Source organism: Oncorhynchus gorbuscha, linkage group LG03 (assembly GCF_021184085.1).
Source record: "Oncorhynchus gorbuscha isolate QuinsamMale2020 ecotype Even-year linkage group LG03, OgorEven_v1.0, whole genome shotgun sequence".
Taxonomy (NCBI): domain Eukaryota; kingdom Metazoa; phylum Chordata; class Actinopteri; order Salmoniformes; family Salmonidae; genus Oncorhynchus; species Oncorhynchus gorbuscha.
Window position 1 is genome coordinate 17,539,917 of NC_060175.1, and position 10,256 is coordinate 17,550,172.

Sequence of the window (10,256 nt, forward strand, 5' to 3'; positions counted from 1 at the left end):
TCTAAACTCCACTCGCCGTGTTTGGAGGAAGAAGAAGGATGAGTACAACCCCAAGATCACCATCCCAACTGTAAAGCATGGGGGTGGAAACATCATTCTTTGGGGATGCTTTTCTGCAAAGGGGACAGGATGACTGCACCATATTGAGGGGAGGATGGATGAGGCCATGTATCACGAGATCTTGGCCAACAACCTCCTTCCCTCAGTAAGAGCATTGAAGATGGGTCGTGGCTGGGTCTTCCAGCATGACAACGACCCGAAACACACAGCCAGGGCAACTAAGGAGTGGTTCCGTAAGAAGCATCTCAAGGTCCTGGAGTGGCCTAGCCAGTCTCCAGACCTGAAACAAATAGAAAATCTTTGGAGGGAGCTGAAAGTCCATATTGCCCAACGACAGCCCCGAAACCTGAACGATCTGGAGAAGGTCTGTATGGAGGAGTGGGCCAAAATCCCTGCTGCAGTGTGTGCAAACCTGGTCAAGAACTACAGGAAACGTATTGTCTCTGTAATTGCAAACAAAGGTTTCTGTACCAAATATTAAGTTCTGCTTTTCTGATGTATCAAATACTTACGTATGTCATGCAATAAAATGCAAATTCATTACTTAAAAATCATACAATGTGATTCTCTGGATTTTTGTTTTAGATTCCGTCTCTCACAGTTGAAGTGTACCTATGATAAAAATTATAGACCTCTACATGCTAAGTCGCTCTGGATAAGAGCGTCTGCTAAATGACTTAAATGTAAATGTAAATGTTGTAAGTAGGGAAACCTGCAAAATCGGCAGTGTATCAAATTCTTGTTCTCCCCACTGTATACTGTACTCTATACCATCTACTGGATCTTGCCTATGCCGTTTGGCCATCGCTCATCCATATATTTTATGTACATATTCTTATTAATTCCTTTACACTCGTGTGTATAAGGTAGTTGTTGTGAAATTGTTAGATTACTTGTTAGATATTGTCATGACATTGGCCTGGGGGTAGGTTTATGACCTCCCCCCCATAAATACCTTTCTCCCTTCCCTCTCTCTCTTGACTCTACAGAAGGACCATTGAAGAGCCTTTGTTAAACATATAGAGTCTGGGAACATCTAAAGGTGGGGAGAAAGGAACCATATTTCGGTAATCCAACCAGTTGAACATATGCGTTGGTACTTAATGAATATGATGTCAGTTCGGTTGTCATCTGAGACATTCTTATTAATGATAGGATGACATAAACTGTATCTTGGAAAGTCTACAGTTATCAGATTCACATGAAATTGTTGTGCAATTTAAATGTTAAAATATGAAACTATTTGTGAAAAGATGAAATGTAATCTTAGCTTCCAAATGAGAGAATTGGGTTTTCATAAGGTTAGAGCTCTGCTCAATCAGTGGCCCGCCCCTGTGAAGAGACATGGGTTATAAACTATGAAACACACTCTTCTCTCCCACCACTATATAAGTCCTTGACGAAAATATAACTTTCTGTTCAGATGACATTAGGGTGACAGTCCTATGTTGAAAGTGTTCAGATAGTAAGCTGTTCAGATGACATTAGGGCGACAGTCCTATGTTGAAAGTGTTCAGATAGTAAGCTGTTCAGATGACATTAGGGCGACAGTCCTATGTTGAAAGTGTTCAGATAGTAAGCTGTTCAGATGACATTAGGGCGACAGTCCTATGTTGAAAGTGTTCAGATAGTAAGCTGTTCAGATGACATTAGGGCGACAGTCCTATGTTGAAAGTGTTCAGATAGTAAGCTGTTCAGATGACATTAGGGCGACAGTCCTATGTTGAAAGTGTTCAGATAGTAAGCTGTTCAGATGACATTAGGGCGACAGTCCTATGTTGAAAGTGTTCAGATAGTAAGCTGTTCAGATGACATTAGGGCGACAGTCCTATGTTGAAAGTGTTCAGATAGTAAGCTGTTCAGATGACATTAGGGCGACAGTCCTATGTTGAAAGTGTTCAGATAGTAAGCTGTTCAGATGACATTAGGGCGACAGTCCTATGTTGAAAGTGTTCAGATAGTAAGCTGTTCAGATGACATTAGGGCGACAGTCCTATGTTGAAAGTGTTCAGATAGTAAGCTGTTCAGATGACATTAGGGCGACAGTCCTATGTTGAAAGTGTTCAGATAGTAAGCTGTTCAGATGACATTAGGGCGACAGTCCTATGTTGAAAGTGTTCAGATAGTAAGCTGTTCAGATGACATTAGGGTGACAGTCCTATGTTGAAAGTGTTCAGATAGTAAGCTGTTCAGATGACATTAGGGCGCAGTCCTATGTTGAAAGTGTTCAGATAGTAAGCTGTTCAGATGACATTAGGGCGACAGTCCTATGTTGAAAGTGTTCAGATAGTAAGCTGTTCAGATGACATTAGGGCGACAGTCCTATGTTGAAAGTGTTCAGATAGTAAGCTGTTCAGATGACATTAGGGCGACAGTCCTATGTTGAAAGTGTTCAGATAGTAAGCTGTTCAGATGACATTAGGGCGACAGTCCTATGTTGAAAGTGTTCAGATAGTAAGCTGTTCAGATGACATTAGGGCGACAGTCCTATGTTGAAAGTGTTCAGATAGTAAGCTGTTCAGATGACATTAGGGCGACAGTCCTATGTTGAAAGTGTTCAGATAGTAAGCTGTTCAGATGACATTAGTCCTATGGGTTCAGATAGTAACAGTCCTATGTTGAAAGTGTTCAGATAGTAAGCTGTTCAGATGACATTAGGGCGACAGTCCTATGTTGAAAGTGTTCAGATAGTAAGCTGTTCAGATGACATTAGGGCGACAGACATTAGGGCGACAGTCCTATGTTGAAAGTGTTCAGATAGTAAGCTGTTCAGATGACATTAGGGCGACAGTCCTATGTTGAAAGTGTTCAGATAGTAAGCTGTTCAGATGACATTAGGGCGACAGTCCTATGTTGAAAGTGTTCAGATAATAAGCTGTTCCGGGTACATTAGGGCGAGAGCCCTATGTTAGGACAAAGACCACCTACAGAACTAAGCCAACCTCAGCAAGAACATAACGTTTTCCTTTATGACATAATATTGATTCTGGGTTTATGTAATTCTGTGTGATTATTTAGGTATTTAGTAAATAAATAATTAAACCAAAGTTTGTATTGCTGATTAAACTTGTTAGCCAGAGTTCGTGAAGATAACCAAGAATTCTACGATGTTCAGATGAGACTGAAATAAGGTGACGATTAATATGGACTGCTATTGATGTAAAAGATTACTAGGTCTTTAAGAGTTTATTCGGAAGATAACTGTAACGACGTTCGTCTGTTGTAAGAAGAGAGTCAGACCGAAATGCAGCGTGTAGGTTACTCATGACTTTAATGAATGAAAACGGTACATTAAATAACTGAAATACGAAAACAACAAACGAAACGTGAAACTAATTACAGCCTGTCTGGTGACTACTACACAGAGACAGGTACAAACACCCACAAAATACAAAGCGAACTCAGGCTACCTAAATACGGTTCCCAATCAGAGACAACGATAAGCACCTGACTCCAATTGAGAATCGCCTCAGGCAGCCAAGCCTAACAACACCCCTAATCAGCCGCGATCCCAAATATTACAAACCCCAATACGAAACACAACATATAAACCCATGTCACACACTGGCCTACCCAAACATATAACAAAAACACAAAATACAATGACCAAGGCATGACAGAACCCCCCTCCTAAGGTGCGGACTCCCGGACGCACCTCAAGAGCATAGGGAGGGTCCGGGTGGGCGTCTGTCCATGGTGGCGGTTCTGGCTCGGGACGTAGACCCCACTCCATTAATGTCCTATTTCCTCCCCTTCGCGTCCTGGGATAATCCACGTTCTCCGCCGACCATGGCCTAATAGTCCTCACCAAGATCCCCACATAACTGAGGAGCAGCTCGGGACAGAGGGGCATCACAGGACAGAGGGGCATCTCAGGACAGAGGGGCATCTCAGGACAGAGGGGCAGCTCGGGACAGAGTGGCAGCTCGGGACAGAGGGGCAGCTCGGGACAGAGGGGCAGCCCGGGACAGAGGGGCAGCCCGGGACTGAGGGGCAGCCCGGGACAGAGGGGCAGCTCGGGACCGAAGCAGCCCGGGACTGAGGGGAAGCCCGGTTCTGAGGAGAAGCCCGGTACTGAGGGGAAGCCCAGTACTGAGAGGAAGCCCAGTACTGAGAGGAAGCCCAGTACTGAGATGAAGCTCAGGCAGGTAGTAGGCTCCGGTAAATCCTGGCTGGCTGGCAGATCTAGAAGAGACTGGTTGTCGAGCAGATCTGGAAGAGACTGGTTGTCGGGCAGATCTGGAAGAGACTGGTTGTCGGGCAGATCTGGAAGAGACTGGTTGTCGGGCAGCGCTGGGCTGACTGGCGGCACTGGCGGCGCTGGGCAGACTGGTGGCGCTGGGCAGACTGGGAGCACTGGCGGCGCTGGGCAGACTGGGAGCACTGGCGACGCTGGGCAGACTGGGAGCACTGGCCGCGCTGGGCAGACTGGGAGCACTGGCAGCGCTGGGCAGACTTGGAGCACTGGCCGCGCTGGGCAGACTGGGAGCACTGGCCGCGCTGGGCCGAATTTGGAGCACTGGCCGCGCTGGGTAGACTGGGAGCACTGGCCGCGCTGGGCAGACTGGAGACTCCGGCAGCGCAGGAGAGGAGGAAAGGCTCTGGCTGCGCTAAACAGGCGGGAGACTCCGATAGCGCAGGAGAGGAGAAAAGCGCTGGCTGCGCTGAACAGGCGAGGCGCACTGGAGGCCTGGTGCGTGGTGCTGGAACTGGTGGTACTGGATCTAGGACACGCATAGAAAGCCTGGTGCGGGGAGCTGCTACCGGAGGACTGGTGTGTAGAGGTGGCTCTGGATAGACCGGACCGTGCAGGCGCACTGGAGTTCTTGAGCACCGAGCCTGCCCAAGCTTACCTGGCTCGATGCCCACTCTAGCCCGGCCAATAGGAAGGGCTGGTATGTGCCGCACCTGGCTCAGCACCAGCACTGGAAACACCGTGCGCTCCATAGCATAACACGGTGCCTGCCCGGTCTCACTAGCCCAACGGTGAGCACAGGGAGTTTGCGCAGGTCTCCTACCTGGCATAACTATTCTCCCTTCTATCCCCCCCCCCCAATATTTTTTTGGGGCTGTTTTTCCGGCTTCCAACCGCGTCGCCGTGCTACCTCCTCATACCTGCGCCTCTCCGCTTTAACCGCTTCTATTTCTTCCTTGGGACGGCGATATTCTCCCGGCTGCGCCCAGGGTCCTTTACCGTCTAATTCCTCCTCCCATGTCCAATTCTCCAAGTGGTGCATGTCTTGTCCCTGTGCTCCCCATTCTATTCGTTTCCCTCTGCTGGTCTTATTAGGTTCTTTCCCTCTTTCTATCCCTCTCTCTCCCCCTCCCTCTCTCACTCTCTCGCTCTCTCTTCTCTCTATCGTTCCGTTCCTGCTCCCAGCTGTTCCTATTCCCTAATCATCATTTAGTCTTCCACACCTGCCTCTGTGATTGTGTATCGCCCTGTCCTGTCGTGTTTTTGCTGTGATTGTGTATCGCCCTGTCCTGTCTACTGTTTGACAAGATATAAACCCATGCCTGCGCCTACCCATGACGACCTGCAGTCTGTGGACCCAGCGCTTCTCAAGCCACTGCAACTGCTCTTCACGATTAACAGGGAGAGTAGGCTCAGGTCTGACTCCTGACTCAGCCACTCTCTCTCTGCGCTTTCCCCCAATAAATATTTGGGGGTTACTTTCGTTTTGCGCTCTGCTTCGCCGTGTTTTCCTTTTAGACTCCATTCGTCTAAAGCCCTCTTCGCATTGCTGTAGGGAATCCCAGGCGGGCTCCTGCACTCTCTCCGGGTCGGCCGCCCACCTGTCGATTTCTTTCCACGTCGTATAATCCATGCCTCTACCGTCCATAACGTCCTCCTTTAGATCCTGCCAGTTTACACACTGCTCGGTCTGTGAGTGGTGGGTGTTTCTGTAACTACGTTCATCTGTTGTAAGAAGAGAGTCAGACCGAAATGCAGCGTGTAGGTTACTCATGACTTTAATGAATGAAAACGGTACATTAAATAACTGAAATACGAAAACAACAAACGAAACGTGAAACTAATTACAGCCTGTCTGGTGACTACTACACACGTTTCTTGTTATGAGACAGGTACAAACACCCACAAAATACAAAGCGAACTCAGGCTACCTAAATACGGTTCCCAATCAGAGACAACGATAAGCACCTGACTCCAATTGAGAATCGCCTCAGGCAGCCAAGCCTAACAACACCCCTAATCAGCCGCGATCCCAAATATTACAAACCCCAATACGAAACACAAGATATAAACCCATGTCACACCCTGGCCTACCCAAACATAAAACAAAAACACCAAATACAATGACCAAGGCGTGACAATAACAGCTCTATAAACATTCTTTCCTGGTGCCCTGACTTTCTAGTTAATTATCTACCTGATTAGCTTAATCAGGTAATATTAATTACAAATAAATAATTTTATAGAATAGCATGTCATATCACTTAATCCGGCATAGCCAAAGACACGACAATATTACTGCATGGTCGGAACTAGAAACACAAGCATTTTGCTACAATTGCATTAACCAATGCTTACCATGTGTCTGTGACCAATAAAATTAGATTTGATTTGATGTACATATCGCCCTGGCATATTACATAATTTATAATGTCATAAGACATTTTTGTACGTAGTCACCTGAACAAGAAGATCAAATCAAATCAAATGTATTTATATAGCCCTTCGTACATCAGCTGATATCTCAAAGTGCTGTAAAGAAACCCAGCCTAAAACCCCAAACAGCAAGCAATGCAGGTGTAGAAGCACGGTGGCTAGGAAAAACTCCTTAGAAAGGCCAAAACCTAGGAAGAAACCTAGAGAGGAACCAGGCCATGTGGGGTGGCCAGTCCTCTTCTGGCTGTGCCGGGTGGAGATTTGAACAGATGGCTCGGCAGTCCTTCGTGGGCAAATTTTGTCATCAAACTTTGTCATCAAAGTCTGGCATTCTCTGGAACTTGGAAAAAACAAGGTGGAATCACGATGACGTCAGTGATCTTCGGGTCATAGCTCTAGAAAGAGGCCCGAGTTCCCGATTTACAATTCTGAGTTGTTCAAAACTTATTTTCCCAGTCAGAGTTTTCCTGAGTTCCCAATTGTCTTGAACTGACTGAAGTCAGATTTCCCGGATTGACAGCATAGCCAATATTGAATGTTTATCATTTTAAGCTTGGAAAAGAGACCCTTAAACCCAGACTTGGGACCACACAACCACTCCACTGAATAGCAGGCTAGTGATTGCTTTGCAGTGCTTGTAGTTAGCCACTGATTCCTTCCAAACCACTCATTGTTGAATTTGCGATTTCCAAATTGTTGTGTAATGTTTATGTCCAATGGCTGATGAGCACCGATACAGGTGGCAGCACCCAAGGGGCTTGGATTTTCGAGTTGTAGCCTTAGATTTGAGGGGGACATAGTGTCCTCATGAGTGACAGAACACTGAGCCAATCACGGTGCAACTAGAGAACATTACAAAACCCTAAGCTCTGTATTTTCTGCTGGCTGCCCCACCACCACCACAGAAAGCGCTGAGCTAGGCTGAACACCTGCATTTTGGAGCTGCCTTACTCGTATGCAGCTTTATTAATGCAATGCTTGTTTATTTTTTGACATTGTTTGCAAACTGATACGTGACATGTATTAATGCCAAAATAACTTGCAAAACAGGCAAGCCCCCCGCCAATTTTTTTGTTTTATTTAATTTAATTTAGCTAAAATGTGGGTCTCAAAACCCCACCTGACCTGAATGATGGGTCGCCACTGTCTCACATTATCAACGTTACCGTTCGTTTGAGGGTTCTTTTTTACAGTCTATGGCTCGAGGAAACTTTGCAGACACAGTGATCTGAGCAACAAAAAAAATACTTTGGGAAAGGGTAAAGTCTGCTAAACTTAGTCCACTCTATTCATAACAGATTGTAGTTTTGGGAACAGCAAACTGCATTGAGATCAAATGTTTCATCGATGAGAACATTTGCACAATGTCGGCCAAAATCCATCTCGTTCCATCTTCTCCTACTGCCGGCCACTGAGCTTCTTCTCCCTACCATATTTGGTAGGGAACTATACATCCGGTGAAATATCTATCTGTGGCTTTATCGTTGTTGTTTTTTACAGAAATGTTTGGTGATTGACTAGGGGTGTGTCTGAAATTCAATCTGGAGTGCCAGAGTGAATTTATGAACGCACCCTAGGAATGCCTTGGAGATCGAGATCGACCGGTTTGTGACAACTGCTCTAAGCTAACAGACTGCATTACAGCCATTGTTCTAGGATTCGACTAGATGGGATACAGCTTTAGTCAGATTTCACTTTTCATAGCATGTTAGGAGAAGTTGCACAGTAAGTTAGGAGAAATAACGTAGGCGTTTAGGATAATTAGATTATAATTAAACTTGACGTTCATTTGACAAAAGCTGTATCCCTTCTAGCCATGACCCCTGTTCCACTCTGAGCAGTGGTCTCCAGTTGCTCCTTTTCCCTGGGGGAGGATGGGGGGAAGGGGAGTTTGTTGCCATGCAACAGGAGAAGGATGGACCTTGATGGTAGGAGGGGACCTCTTTGGTTTACAGGTCCCTCTGGAAGCGGGTCAGAGACAGCCAGGGGTAGGATGTTTGGAGCAGTTGGGGTGATATCAGGAGTGGTGGCCAGAGAGCTAGAACGTCAGAGGACATCCAGAAGCTGTGGGTTTGACCTCTGGCTTTCTACAAGACTCAAGGGGTCTGCCAAGGGATTTGTCAAGGGTTTTCAGGCTATATCTCGGCAAGGACTCACACTGGCCTTGGCTAAAACAAAACAATCTAGCTAATTACAAACACAGGAAATGGCTGGAACTTTCTCACTTTCTCTAGCTTCTTCTTCTCAGAGTTGGAGATCGCTTAGCATGTTCTGCTCCACATCACCCGTGGGCGGAGAATAAGTTTTCTTGTGATTAACTAATATTTTTTATGATATCTTATATTTATTCTGCTATATCTCCATAGCCTTTTGTACAATTGTCCTCCATTGTTATTTTATTTATTTATTTAACCTTTATTTAACTACAGTATAGTATTCAGTTGCACATGATAAGTAATGAAAGGTCTGATGTAACACAGGATGAACTGATCTTATTCAGCTAGCTTAGGCCTATATAGCCATCTCATACAAGCTATTGTATATTAGCTTACACAATTTATAGATGTCAATAGAGGGCTGTACGGTCAAGCTTCCGAGGAACTAAGGTAAGGAAGTGGCCAGAGTCGTCAGAGGTGTAAGAATAACTGGGAGTACAAAACTAGGGTGTTTGGTGCTGAGGGATGTTATATATTTTTTTGCCTGCTGGTGTGCAAGAATACCACAGAATTACTGAGCAATCTCTATCAAGTCTTCCAATACCACAGTGGGCGGTGGTTTCTCATAACTCTGCAGTCGCTTGAGCCTGACACCTCTCTCTGGTGTGATGCCGCGTTCACAACATCTCGTTATTTTCTTAAATACAAGCATACGACTGGGAAAAATCCCCTTGAATGCCCCTCCAGCTGGTAATTACTTTGGGAAACTCGTCTATCATCCCTGTGCGCTGAGATTCCCACTTGCACCTCTCTGACGTAATTTGTCAACAAAAAAGACAGCAAGCATGGAGGCATCTTCATCAGTATTTGTTTATGGTAAGAACAAAATATAAATGTTTCATACAAAATGTATTCTGTTCATCTTCCATTTATGAATGTAGAAAGTGAAAGCAGCTCTGCATATAACTTTTATGGGCAAAAAAATGGCAAAACAATCACAAGCCTAATGATCTCCATGGGCCTCCATGGTATTTCCCTCTTCAACTCATTTTTAAGACTTCACAACTGGTAATTACCACCTTCCCAACTGGCTATGAATGCAGCATAAGGATTTAATTGCCTTATCATTAGCTGTGAATATCAGATAACAGCATTGTCAAGCAAATGTGTGGAAGGTCAGTAGGTATCTTGGGAGGGATGGGGTTCCATTGACAAGGCTGAGGCGGGGTCATTTGGATTGGGAAGTTGGTTAGTATTAGTGGGGAAACACCCAGATAGGAGGTGTGAGGAATGTGGGGTAGCTACCTGCATATTCAGGTAGCTAACCTGGTTGGTTAGCTACCTGCAGATTCATGCAGGGTAGTAACATTATGAGTTGGGATTATGGTTAATTGTTTAGCTAGCTAGCT